General features: G+C 40.8%; 1 long non-coding RNA gene across 1 annotated transcript in view; it reads right to left on the bottom strand.

Moving 5' to 3' along the window:
- Window positions 1-529: 529 nt before the first annotated feature.
- LOC142100082 (uncharacterized) overlaps window positions 530-15,059 on the bottom strand; it is a 33,825-nt gene continuing 19,295 nt past the window's right edge. Inside the window, exons 2-3 of the long non-coding RNA XR_012678690.1 lie at window positions 5,647-5,900; window positions 530-1,218 (exon numbers count right to left, since the gene is read on the bottom strand). This is a non-coding gene — a long non-coding RNA (uncharacterized LOC142100082). The remainder of the gene's footprint in view (window positions 1,219-5,646; window positions 5,901-15,059) is intronic.

The following is a 15,059-nucleotide window of genomic DNA, read 5'->3' as shown; positions in this document are numbered from 1 at the left end:
CAAAACAGAAAACTAATTTGCACCCCTTGCATTGTAACATGGTTTTGTCCAGAAGACTTCTTAATTTAAGATCCTTAATGAATCAGGTCCCATGTCATTAAGCCCCGCCTGTGTCCTCCCTCCCCACCCTCCTTCCCTGGGATCTTCTGGAGGAATATAAAGTTGACAGGCATTTACATCTTTGCACCTGGGATTTTTCCGCCTCTCCACACACTTAAGTGAACCATCCAGACATATCAAGGTGTTTTGCAGTGTGATTCGTAAATCTGACCCACTGGCTACTCCATACTGAAATGTTAAATAGTTTGTACTTAATAAGGTGGACACTTAATTGGTACCATGGAAAGTTCCCAGGAAAACAAAAATTATTTTAAATATAAAAAAAAAGATAAACGATTTCCTTTTCTATTAATGCACAGTTGATTCAATGTTTAATGTTTTTTTAATTATATTTGCTTTAGCAATGTGAATAACATGTTCCAATAATTCTGGAATCTACAAAGATTTCCTTACTGAAAGTGTGAAAAAAAATCCCTCTGTTCTAAATACTGTAAATATACAGAATGCCACAGGCGTTTGGCTGCTAGCCACAAAGGATACAGCATGTACTATAAACTCTGCCTGGTCCCCAGAGTTTAGTAATCACTGCGTGTGTTCTTTGTGTACATCAACAGTCAGCATTGCAACACAATGGACATCCAGCTGAGAAAGACACGCCACTGAGGCAGCTAACTGCAAGGAAAAGCTGTTTGTATCAATAGTTGGGGTCATGCTGAGGAGTTTACATAGTGTCACATCTGTGAGATATGGATAATGGAGCTTTTAACAAACTGGAGGTGATAGGGATAATCTGTGATAACAGCGGAAGAAGCGAAAAGGATACAGTTTTACACAAAGAGAACAAATACAATAACTTGTTTGCCTTTTTACAGTAAATAGTCAAAAGAGGTAGCCACATAAATCGGAGAAAAATAATGTTGTTTTGTTTTGTTTTTACTTTGAAGTGGCAAGTTGTATTGCCAGTGTCTTTTCTTCTGTGGATTATCTTCTCCTCCATCTGTGTGATGTTATGGGAATCCTCATTAACCCTTACGTGGCCAATGTCACTGGTTTACTGCTCCCTTGTGTGGTGTGCATAATGTTCTCTGTGACTGTACAGCTGCAGGTCCAGGCTTCCTCTCTGCTTCCTCCAGGACTGAAGTGTTGTGGATGTTTCCTCTGGAATGCAGATCACAGCTTTGTAGCGAGGGACTAAATACAGATTTCTTGTACAGTCTGACGATAACTGTACAAATCATGTAACCAGCTAACATTAGAAATATCTCCTCTGTAATTTATATTTGTACGCTTCTGTTAAAATAGGTTATGTATAGATACTGATAGGTGTATTTAGTGGGTCATAACAGGTGCTTGGAATACCCATAAGACAAAAAAATATTGTCCAAAAGATTTTAAAAAAAGAAAGTTAAGAAAAAAGTTTTAAAAAAGAAAAGGAAAAGATAAAAGTGCAATACACCTATGCAGTGCCGTAACTATACATTTTGATGCCCTGGGCGAGACAGGGCACCGGCGACCCCCATCTAAGGAGGGGGATGGGGGGGAGGGGTAGGAGGAGAGAGATAGAGAGATTTTAACTTACCAGAGTTTGATGCTTCACCCGTTAAGTTCCACCGTGGAACGCATGTGCGTTCCACAGACAGGCATTTGGAACGCAAACTTGTGTTCCAAATGCAGAACTTCCTGTCAGTGTAATGCACATGCGGAACTTAACGGCTGAAGCATCAAACTCTGGTAAGTTAAAATCTCTCTCTCTCTCTCTCTTCAGCCCTTAAGTGGAACTTAAGGGCTGAAGGCAGATAGCGGGCGGCTGCTGCGCCCCCTTGGCTTTGCGCCCTAGTCGACGGCACCGCCCGCACCACCCTCATTACGGCCCTGCACCTATGTCCACAAAGGAGCGATAAAAGGCTATCCAATTCAAACTTTGTATGTGTATTGTATAATGCAGTTTGTAAGATATTCAAGGGAAGGATTTATAGTGGCTATAACATGTATTCGCCCCACCCCCTTGAACTTTTTAACATTTTGCTGTGTTACAACATGGTGGATTTTTTTTAAATGTATCTCAACTAATCAACAGAAAGTACTCGATAATGGGAGAAAAATGAATCCAACCATTTGTCCAAATTAATAATGAACAAAAATAACTGAAAAAAAGTGATTGCATTAGTTTTTATGCCCCCCCCCCCCAGAGTTAATTCTCAATAGAAACACATTTGGCAGCAATTATATATAGTCTATTTGGGTACATTTCTATCAGTTTTTCTGGAATTTTAGCCCATACTTCATGGCAAACAATGCTTACGCTCCATCAGGTTCGATGGCGATCATTGGTGGACAGCAATTTTTAAATTGTGCCATGGATGATCAATTGAATAGAGATCTGGGGGTAAATGTATCAAGCGGAGAGTTTTTTGGCGGGTTTGAAAAACCAATCAGATTTTAGCTATCATTTATTTTGTACATTCTACAAAATGATAGCTAGAATCTAATTGGTTGCTATAGGCAACATCTCCACTTTTCAAACCCGCCGGAAAATTCTCAACTTAATACATTTACCCCCTGGTCTTCAACGAGGCCACTTCAGAACATTAACCTTTTTTGGTGTGAAGCCACTCCACTGTGGTTTTTGCTGTATTTGGTTTATTGCCGTGTTGAAAGATAAATCTTGTAGCCTGAAGCAAGTTTTCCTCCAGGATTTCTCTGCACTTTACTCTGTCCATTTTCTGCTCTATTTTTATGAGCTATTTAGTCCCTGCTGCAGAACATGATACTGCCACCACCATGCTTCACTGTAAGAATGGTGTTTTCAATGTGATGTGCAGTGTTGGTTTGGTGCCTACCATAGTACTTGGCATTGAGGCTCGAAATTTCAACTTCTATCTTCCTCTCCATGATCATGTCTTCCACATCTTTGGGTAAACTGTAACCAGGTTTTGATGTGAATTTGTTTCAACAAAGGCTTTCTTCTTGCCACGCTTCCATACAATCCAGATTTATGATGCACCCATGCTACTTTAGTCCCATGCATATTTAATCCCATCTCTGTTATGGAAGACTGTAGCTCCTTTAGAGTTGACATTGTCCTCATGTTGGCCTCCCTTTCTAAAGCTCTTCCTGCCCATACACTCAGTTTTGGAGTATGGCCTGTTCTAGGCAGATTCACAGTTGTTCCATATCTTCTCCATTTTTGTATGATGGACTTAACTTTGCTTTGGAGTATATTCAATGTATGGAACTATTCTTGTACCCTTTTCTTGATTGGAACTTCACAATGACCTTGTCCTGGATCTGCTTGGAATGTTCTACCTTGTTGAGGTCACCGAGACAGGTGTATTTACGCTGTAACCATTTGACACACCTTAACTGCACACAGGTGGACTTCAATAAATTATTAATGGGACTTGTGAAGAAAGTTAGTTACTTCAGAGGAAATCTTGTATGGATATAACAAGGTAAATACTAATGCTATCACTTTTTTCATTTTTTGTTCATAATTAATTTGGTGGAATTACATTTTCTTGGCACATTATCGAGTACTTTGTTTTGATTAGTGGGAATAAATATCAAATAAATCCATCATGGTTCCATGTCGTAACAAAGCAAAATGTGAAGGGAGGTGAGTACCTTTTATAACCACTGTATATATTGGGTCTCATGTAGAGTTGGACCCAATTTTTGTCAAAGATGTACATTACATTAAAAAATACACATTTTGCACCTGCATGTTCAGCTGAACACATCTCAACTGATTGTCGTCTTTATCAGTTCATAACTTACACCAGAAAGATTCTCCTGACAGCCGCATGTGCATTTGAGTCTCAGACTACATAAGTAGCTCCAATATGCCCATAATGTATTTTGGCTATGCTTATATGCCCCCTGCTTTCCTTGTTCCGCCTCTTCAAACGTAAAAGGTAGCAAGTGGTTGTAAGCGCAAGATGGCAATCATATGGCATGCGCAAAAGGAAAGAGCTTATTATACACAGCAAACTGCACTTTGCGTCCAACTCTGCATGACCCCCATTATGTACAACATATGTGCATTTGCCATTTATATTCTTTGTATATGTGTAGTATGCATTTAAATATTACATATATTGTATGTCTTTGAAAAAAAAATGTGTGGTCTTGCCCCATAAAAATGTTTTTTCCTTTTGTCCCTGTGATAATTATCATTTAAGACATGTATTTATCTTTTTACATTTGGAATCCCAGCAGACAAATTTAGATATACTTTGCATTCAGGCTTTGTCTGACATTTAAAGTGTACCAACAACTACAGACTGCAGAGGCCTGCCATTTTGTGGTCTTAATCAATTGTGTTGAAATAGGTTTATGAGGACATGTATTAATTTCAATTTATGCCTTTATTATGTTATACTAACTCATCCAGTACCTGTCCTACCACATCCTTACACCGATCAGGTTATGGGATAATTTTGTTATATCACACTCATTTAGCGCATTAAGAATCATTTTTCCTGTAAGAGTGGAGATCTCGGGGGCTTTAAAAACTTGGTAATGGAGAGATATATATGTCGTGGTTGGGATCAAAAGAGAAACTGATACTAGGGGGTATAGTTACTAAACTGCGGCTTTGAAAAAGTGGAGATTCTAGCCGTCATTTTGTAGAATGTACTAATTCAATTATAAATAGAATCTGATTGGCTGCTATAGGCACATTTTCAAACATTTCCACTTTTTCAAACCCACAGTTTAGTAAATATACTCCTAGGAATGCTATTTTTCTCCAGCAGGGCTAACCAGGGCTACCCAGGATTTAGAACATGGACATTCTTCCAGTACCAATGACGTTAAATTGGGTGACTGTTATGTCTATAGCAGTATGTTAAGGTCTCCAAGATGAGCCCTTCTAAAGCAGTGAGATTAAGTGACCTTTTATCTGCTGGAGTCTAGGGAAGATCCTGTTGCCAAGTGTGGTAAAGCTGCATGATCCGGTACATAGTGGACTAGCCCCCTGATACTCAATGTCGTGATTTGGTAAATATTACAGCACAATTCTCTGTGAATCGGGTCATTTATTCTTGCCCCCACCCACTTCACAAGGAAAGTAGGCCGATGCGGGATGGTGCAATGGTCTCCTGGGAGTCCAGAAGAACGCCTAGAGTAGGCAACTATGAGTGTGTGGATGTGACTTTAGTAATCCACCTTAGAAGAGTACTAGCCTCTTCAAAATTTAGCAGCGGGTATCGGTCAATTCTAGTTACACTCCTAAAGTGAACCTTATGCTTTTTTCATGTTTGTGGTCCTTTATTGTATATACAATAGTGGCTTCCATGTTATTTATTGATTTGTGTAACTAAATTTTTTTTATTACATCTAATCCCATACTTTCCTGAAAACTGGTCTTGGCACTTATATTTTCTGTATGTATCATGGGAGGATTTGTCTAGGGATGATTTGATAATCTAAAATTATATGGATAATAAATTTATTCCAATCCATGCATATTCTGTGATAATGATTGCATGGAAAGTGACCCTGCTGTTTGGGACCTAACATCCTTGTACCATCGTCACACCAGTGCAAACACGGATTGCATTTTATTTATTTATTTATTATTACCTGACATGGAGATTGAACTCTGTTCTTGGCGGAGATGAGGCTTTGTGTGCCAGGCCATCAGAGACACTTCACTTAGGCTTCCTGTTTACTCCCGGGTCTGAGTAACATATCCTCGGTTTCCTGCAGATTTTTCCCGCATCTCAGTAACCCATTTTGTGCCAGGTGGTTGCAGGGTAAAGGATATTGCAGCTGACATGCCATGCAATATGAGCAAAATTGGAGATATAGCACTCTTATCTTCCAATGCCTATATCCTAGAAAGTAAAATACAAGGGAAATGCAAATTCTTCTTTCTACAGGAATTGACAGTCATTTATGCCAAAACACTTACACTCCTGCTGCGTCAAGCAACACACTGGGTAGGATGTCCATCCATGTAATGTAAAAGTGATGCACTTTTAAAGAGACATTAATTGATTATACCAATATGTAATTTATATGTGTATATACATTTCTTATTATTATCTATATTACCAACAATATTAAAGGGAATTTATACCCTACAACATATAGGCATAAGTCATTTTGCTCAGGAAACGTAATTTTTCTGCATAGTTATTATTATTATTATTATTATTATTATTATTATCCTTTATTTGTTAGTTGATAGCATAGTTGATAAGTTTAATTATCTGATATAAGTTTAAAGGCATTGTCCACTTTGGATAAACACAGGAGAAATCCACCCCACATTACCTGAAGCTCCATGCTTCTGTTCTCAAAAATGGAAGGTATGCTTGAAAACAAATGGTGCACTCATAGGCAAACCGAGGGGGGGTTTTCCAAGTGCCCGGAAACCTCCCTCCAAGCCTGGGGCACTGTATAAATAAGGTGGCCGGACCCTGCTCCCTCTTCACACAGCTCTACTTGAAAAGGGAGAGCTGCGTGCACCTAACAGTAGTGCACACAGCATTGCCCATGTATATTACAGGGATAGGAAGAGTTGGAGAGCAGCCAAGCACTGTCTAAAATTATAGCCACGCCCCCATGCATGCTGGTCACACCCACTGGTGGCGTGGTGTGGAAACCCCCCCTCTACAGATCCTGCGTTTGCCCCTGGCACTGGTAACTATTCACAAACAATGTTTTATCCATAGCAACCAATCAGATGTTATTTGTGTAACAGTTTTCATAAATACACCCCATTGTGTTACAATTAGAGATTTTCCAGTAGAAGGCTCCATTACAAAATTCAAATGAGAATGTACATCACTTGACCTCTTGAATCATAAAATGTGTTAACCTGTTCTTTTGTTGGTTTGTTTGTTTCTCCAATTATGGGATTTCAGTTATGCATGATGGCTTCTCACCAAATCCTTACTTAGCATCCTGTATCTCTCAAAGTCATGTAGTAATTAAAGTGAACATTATTTTAATTTTTTTATAGACAGGCTTTATTTGAAACAGCTTACATATGTAACTTAGACTTACTCTGCCCCTGGTATGCACAGACCAGCCTGTGTTAAAGACAATGAAGCTGAGTTACAAACACAGGATGACATCATTTAGATGCCTCTAGTGCAGGGAGGGGCCTGGGCCTGGATAAGGCTGTGATGGGCAACTGTACTTACCTTGCAGACTGTACATGTGAGCCTCCAGCATTCACAAGGTCCAAACAGAGAAAGGAGTGAGAGCCCGCTGCACTAAATCCTCCTCCAGGTATGCTGAGGAGGTCCCCCAATTCTGTTTTATTTTCAGCTTTATAACAAATCACAACGTGTTTCACTGTGTGCTTATTCAAGGCAAAAAAAAATAAGCATGCAGTGAAACGCGCTGGGTGCACCAGCTGACTCTTGACCTTAGGGGATCTAAGAAACTAATATTTGCTCCAATAAAAACAGAGTTAGTTTGGAGCTTTTTTAGGCAGATAGCAAATCACCTTCATATATTTCCACAATAGTTTATCAAGAGAATAGCAAATAACACTTGCGTCATTGCTATATACTTATTTAATGAGATTATCTCATACCAGACGTGGCATACAGATTATGAACCTATTATGATTTATGAAAGTTAATTAAGAGATTTGCGAATTACACTGGCACTACTACTATATATTTATTTATTAGATCTTTTACATCAGACGTGGCACATAGAAATGGAGATTTGCTTTAATTAAACCAGAGTTAGTTTGGAGCCTCTTTAGGTAGATAGTGTATCACCTCCGTATATCTTCATGAAAAGCTAATAAGAGAACAGCGAATAATATTGGTGCTATTGCTATATATTTATTCAATGAGATTATCTTGTACCAGATGTGGCATATAGATTATGAATTTAATATGACTCATGAAAGCTAATTAAGAGAATAGCGAACAGCATTGGCACTACTGCTGTATACTTATTCAATAAGATTATTTTATATCAGATGGGGTATATAGATTATGAATTCAATATGATTCATTTGGAGGATTGAAATGCGAAAATAACTCTACCATAATTACATATTATATTCCCCATTATATTGAGGCAAGGCATCTGGTGCATCCTGCTTCTTTTAATTACACACATTGTTTTTATTGAATATATATTTCTATACATTGCTGGTTTAATTAAAATAATAAAAGTTAAGTTTTAATTTATATTCCACCACGTCCTCATCTATTAACAATGAGATCTTTAGTGCACCCACCTATTTCCTTTTAGCTTTTGTTAGATACAATGGAGAGGACACCAAGACTTCCTGGGATTCCAGCTGTCTGCAGTGCTGTAGTTATTGGGCAGAGTAGCGTGAGATCCTCAATTTGTAGAACCACTTCACAAGATGTTCACCTTTAGCAGCCCCCTTTTCAAGGAACTAGTTATGTTCCACAGTAGTCAGCTACACCCAGAACTTAAGCTAGAGTAGTAGCAGTTGTTGATCTAGCACTTGTCAGGGTGAGTGGACAAAACAAGGTAGCAGATAGTGAGCAACAAGGATGTTAATAGCAGAACTCAGAGCCAGACAGACAAGGGTAAATGCAAAGTACAGATAGGCCGAGGTCAGAAGCAGGAGAAATCAGCAGTTCTTTTCAACAAGCCTAAGGTCAGGTCAGGTAGAGATATGAGAGCAAATCCATTTAAGAAGCCAAGGTCAGAGTTCAGGAGAAGACAGAGAATCCTTAGAACAATCCAGGACAGAACTTTAACAGCAGAGCAGGTCAGGGTACAAGACACACTTGGTCAAGCAGGAACAATCACCAGTGCTGGAATGATAACAGGGAGCAGTTTATAAAGCCAGCAAACAATCAGAAGTTTGCTGCATGATTAGCTGCATGTCTGCAGGAGTATTTGCACAGCTAATGTTTGCAGAGAGTTGAAGAAATGCTGGTTGATATAAAGCAAATACATAGCATCTAGATAAATCAATGAATTGCAGAAGTGATCCTACACATGGTTGCAGCAGTAATTGTACAGATGACAGATCAGACAAACAGGAGAGATTCTTATTTCTTAACAGGTATGAGGTGTGTGAGACAAAACTTTAAGAACACCTTATATATATTATTTCATGTAGACTCAGCTTAGTCACCAGAATTGGCTCACACAGTTATACGGTTGCCTACAGGACTAAGCTTGGGTAGTAGCAGTTATTGATCTAGCACTTGCCCAGGTGAGTGGACAGCACACACTAGCAAGTAGTGAGCAACCAGAGCAGAGCTCAGAGCCAGACATTCAAGGGTTAATGCAGAGTACAGAGAGGTCTAGGTCAGGAGCAGGGGAAATCAGCAGTTCTTTTTAACAAGTCAGAGGACAGGACAGGTAGAGATATGAGAGCAAATCCATTTAACAACGTGAGGACAGAATATAGGAGTAGACAGCCCTTCCTTCAAAGAAGCCAGAGGTAACGGCAGGTAGAGATATGAGAGCAAATCCATTTAACAACGCGAGGACAGAATATAGTAGTAGACAGCCCTTCCTTCAAACAAACCAGAGATAACGGCAGGTATAGATTTGAGAGCAAATCCATTTAACTAGTGAAAGTCAGAATACAGGAAAAGACAGTGAATCCTTAGAACAATCTGGGTCAGAACTTTAACAGCAGAACACATCAGCATAAAAGGCACACTAGATCAAGCAGGAACTATCACCAGCACTGGATTGATAACAAAGAGCGGTTTATAAAGCCAATAAAGTCAATCAGAAGTTGGCTGGATGATTGGCTCCATGTCTGCAGCAGTAATTACACAGCTGATGCTTACAGAGTTAAAGAAATGCTGGTTGCTATAAACATAGGAACCAACTGAATCAGTGAACTGCAGAAGTGATCCTACACATGGCTGCAGCAGTAATTGCACAGATAACAGATCAGACAAACAGGAGATATCCTTATTTCTTAACATATGTGAAGTTTGTGAGACCAAACTGTAACAATATCCTTAATATATTACTACATATAGACTCAACTTAGTCACCAGAACGGGCTCACACAGTTATACCTTATTATTTCAACACACATGAGCATCTCCAGCTGCCCCAGGCCCATGTGTACACTGTAGACTATCTGTGCAGCCAGCTGTAACTGGGGGGAAATTAGTAGAGAGTGTGGAGACCGTGCATAGAGTTAAATTACTGTGGGGAGAATATTAATGAGGATCATCTAGGTTTATTGAGAAATGGCTGGGCAGGTAGGGTTTCCCAAAGTAGGCTGGATAGACGGATATATTCGACAGTCAAGCCAAAAGGCCCATAAAAAGACATGGGTGGAGGCACTGCCAAAGACAAGATGCATTTACCTGCCACTGCTATCCTTGTACTATACCCCAGTGAAGTAGGGATAACTGTGAAGGAGTGCTCGTTGATGTCATTGCGTGGTGTGTGGTCTGGCCATGAGAATCCTGGAGGGATTGTCCTGTAATGACCACCACTACTACCACTGCTGGATTGGCATGTGCACAGTGTCACTTATGTGCTGCGCATTCACCGGAGGCCACTTCATACCTGTAACACATGTATGGCCAAGTGGGATGATTCATCAAATCTAGCAACGTTCAGTAATATGTATGTGGTCATAAAGAGTAATGGAGTAATAAAGAGTAAAATGGCAGTATTGGTCTTGAGCTTTTAAAGGCCAGACCCAACCTGCACTCACTCTCTCTGAACACCACACCACAGTTTTCTGCTTTCAGGACATCTTGAACACACTTCACTGAGCACTTTGCAGTACTTCTACAGGTATTTTTTCTCTGTGCTAACAATATTATACTGTAATCTAATCTTATTTAACTCTTAACTCTTATATTTAATTATTCAACAATCACAATACAATACTGTTTAACCCTGCAACATTCTACAACCATACTCTATAATACCTAACCCTCACTATACTGTATTTCTCTGCAATACCCTGCAATAGTTATTACTGTAGTTCACCCTAAGATCCCTGCAACACTACACAATAACCCTACAATAGCAAATAACTTACCCTACAGTTTCTTCCATAACACTGTATTTAACCCTTAGTGCTACAATACTATTATCCAGGTGCATAACAATGGAGATGCAGGGTGGGCAGGGCCCAGAGGTGAGTGTGCCCTGGCAATGCTGGATGCCCCTACTCCCCCATCCACGCAAGCAGAGAGTAAAAACTTATATCACACTCCTAAAGCGCTACGGAATATGTTGGCGCTATATAAATAAATGATGATGATGCTGATGATTATGATAGTGCACACCTATATATATACACACACACAGCAAAGTAACTCGGAGTTATATACACAAGAAATTACTCATAAAAAACAAAGAGTGAACTTAGTAACAGAATGTGTAATACATTTCAGGATATGAACTGGAAACTCACTTTTCAGACTAACTGTTAGCTGAACTATACTGTATTATATGTACTATATGCAAGGACTGTATCGTTAATATGATCCTGAAGTTATCTTTGTGAAGTAAAATATTTTGTACTATTTATTTGTTTGTATGCTTATGATAACTGAAAGAAAAGATTACTGAATGGTTTATCTATACTTCTAGTACATTGTGGTTATTTTGATGGGTTGGGTACTATTTTACAGTGTGGCAATGTCAGGAGCCCACAGGTTAAGTGTTTAAACACTTAACACAACATTGCCGCTTTAAATTACAAGTCAGACAGGTCGCGCTGACGTTAACATCTACTGACTAACATGTCAATAGTTGGAGTTACTTCAAGTAAATAACATTATGCAATCGGACATCTACAATGTCCCTATGCAGGTAAGTCTCATTATTGTACACTCCGTTTTTTCAATCATTCGCAATTTAGTTGTAGTACTGTTTGGTGTCTGAATGGTGGTAATCGTGAAAACGATTACCACTGATTTTGATGATAGACTTGTGCTTGTATAACTTATAATATTTAATGGTTAGTTACTTGATGGAGAGGTCAAGATGTGTGATTTAGACCCAGTCAAACAGGGAAATCACGAGTAACTCTCACAGACTTCTAGTTGGGATGCATTAGTATAACAGCTGGGACCCCCTGTCTATGGTTGCCGTGGTATTAGAGAAACATTTAGAAGGTTTGCGTTCATGATTCTCCCAGATTTAGTGCATTTTCTTTTGCCAATCTGGAGTAGTGCTGGCAGAAACATAGGCACTGAGTCAAATGAAGCCCCGATTTTCACCATGGAACTCCACATGGGGGGTTGGGCTTGGCTGCTGGTAGGTTCGCAGTTCGCTACCCTCTTATCCTGTCTCCAGGTGTGATGAGCTGGTGATAGAAGAAAGAAGGGACTGGTTAAAATAGTCAGAACTGGTACACAGACGGACTGCAGAGTGTCAAATCAGATAAGTGAAGGGAGCATGAAACAAGTCAGGCAAGCAACAAGTAGGAATAGAAGCAGAACCAAATGACAGGCAGAATGGAGGTCAGGAACTTTTCAGTTCAGAATTCACAGAAATCAGAGACAAGATGCACGGGATCGCTGGAGTACAGGTAAAACTCTGGCCCAGAGCAGGTTTAACTAGCTGGACTGGTGAATAGGTTTGTGCTGCTAGGTGGGGAGATTGCCCCGATCGCCCTCCCCCCCCCCCCGCCCCCATCTGCCACTGACCACAGTGCAGAGCATGTACTCCAGTGGCCACAGGACAATGTAGAGACCAAATTATGGTAACCAGCATGCAATGCAGAGATGAGATCTGATTATCGTGACAACAATGAAGGACACATAGTCTATTGACCACAGTAAGTTGTGGAATTTATATTCTGATGAGACAAGAAGTGTAAAATGCATTGTTCATATAGAGCCAAGTACCAGCACAGTGCATGTAATCAACAACTGCCCAGAGCCAGAAACTAACACAGTTCCTCTAATCACCAACTGCCCAAAGCCATGAACCAGTACAGTGCCTCTAATCACCAAATGCCCAGAGCGAGGAACTAGTACAGTGCCTCTAATCACCAACTGCCCAGAACCAGGAACTAGCACAGTGCCTCTATCTAATCACCAACTGCCTAGAGCCAGGAACTAGCACATTGTCTTTAATCACCAACTGCCCAGAGCAGGAACTAGCACAGTGCATCTAATCACCAAGTGCACAGACCAGGAACTAACACAGTGCCTCTAATCACCAACTGCCGAGAGTCAGAAATCAGCACAGTGCCTCTAATCATCAACGGCCCAGAGCCAGGAACTAGCACAGTATCTCTAATCACCAACTGCCCAGAGCCAGGAACTAGCACAGTGTATCTAATCACCAACTGCCCAGAGCCAGGAACTAGCATGTGACAAAACGACTGTGATAACACTGTGACCATCCTGTTTCTCGTTTCTTACATAATGTGGATTATAGCAAGTACTTTTAATAACCTTTGCTTTTGTTCCCCAACTCAACAGACTACAACTGCAGTGTCTACATGTTGATAAGGGGACATTGTAGCTAATTGTAAATATGTATATTGTGTATTGTATATTGATGATGTGGCAGTGAGGTTGGTATTCATTGTCCTTAAATGAAGCCGGGTGGGTTATGGATAAAGATCAACTGGTGTCCTGTATACAGGTGAGGGGGCTGGAACTGCATTCATTCTCCCCCCATCCTTCCTCTACAGGAAGTATGGAACAGCTGGGGACCAGCGTGAAATGGGTAGTATTGGGCCAAATAAACCTGATATCTTCACATAGCACATTGTCTCTAATCACCAACTGCCCAGAGCCAGGAACTAGCACATTGCCTCTAATCACCAACTGCCTAGAGCCATGAACTAGTACAGTGTATATAATCACCAACTGCCCAGAGCCAGAAACTAGCACATTGTCTCTAATCACCAACTGCCCAGAGCCAGGAACTAGCACATTGTCTCTAATCACCAACTGCCCAGAGCCATGAACTAGTACAGCGTATTTAATCACCATCTGCCCAAAGCCAGAAATCAACACAGTGCATCTAATCCCCAACTGCCCAGAGCCAGGAACTAGCACAGTGTATATAATCACCAACTGCCCAGAGCCAGGAACCAGCACATTGTCTCTCATCACTAACAGCCCAAAGCCATGAACTAACACAGTGTATCTAATCACCAATTGCTCAGAGCCAGGAACTAGCAACAGTGTCTTTAATCACCAACTGCCCAGAGCCAGAGACTAGCACAGTGTATCTATTCTCAACTGCCCGGAACCAGAAATCAGCACAGTGCCTCTAGTCCCCAACTGCCCAGAGCCAGAAATCAACAAAGTGCCTCTAATCCCCAACTGCCAATAGGCAGGAACTAGCACAGTGTATCTAATCACCAACTGCCCAGAGCCAGGAACTAGCACAGTGTATCTATTCACCAACTGCCCAGAGCCAGGGACTAGCACAGTGTATCTATTCCCAACTGCCCATAACCAGAAATCAGCACAGTGCCTCTAATCCCCAACTGCCCAGAGCCAGAAATCAACACAGTGCCTCTAATCCCCGACTGCCAATAGCCAGGAACTAGCACAGTGTATCTAATCGCCAACTGCCCAGAGCCAGGAACTAGCACAGTGTATCTAATCACCAACTGCCCAGAGCCAGGGACTAGCACAGTGTATCTATTCCCAACTGCCCATAACCAGAAATCAGCACAGTGCCTCTAATCCCCAACTGCCCAGAGCCAGAAATCAACACAGTGCCTCTAATCCCCGACTGCCAATAGCCAGGAACTAGCACAGTGTATCTAATCGCCAACTGCCCAGAGCCAGGAACTAGCACTGTGTATCTAATCACCAACTGCCCAGAGCCAGGGACTAGCACAGTGTATCTATTCCCAACTGCCCATAACCAGAAATCAGCACAGTGCCTCTAATCCCCAACTGCCAATAGCCAGGAACTAGCACAGTGTATCTAATCACCAACTGCCTAGAGCCAGGAACTAGCACAGGGCCTATATCGATGAACATATGTCACTAAAAAGAGCTAAAATTGGTATTCTGCTACCTTTTATACCAAGTGTACCCCACACCTCTTAGATTATAGGCTCG

Source organism: Mixophyes fleayi, chromosome 8 (assembly GCF_038048845.1).
Source record: "Mixophyes fleayi isolate aMixFle1 chromosome 8, aMixFle1.hap1, whole genome shotgun sequence".
Classification (NCBI taxonomy): Eukaryota; Metazoa; Chordata; class Amphibia; order Anura; family Limnodynastidae; genus Mixophyes; species Mixophyes fleayi.
Note: the sequence above shows the minus strand (reverse complement) of the source record. Positions and strands in the feature narration are given on the sequence as shown.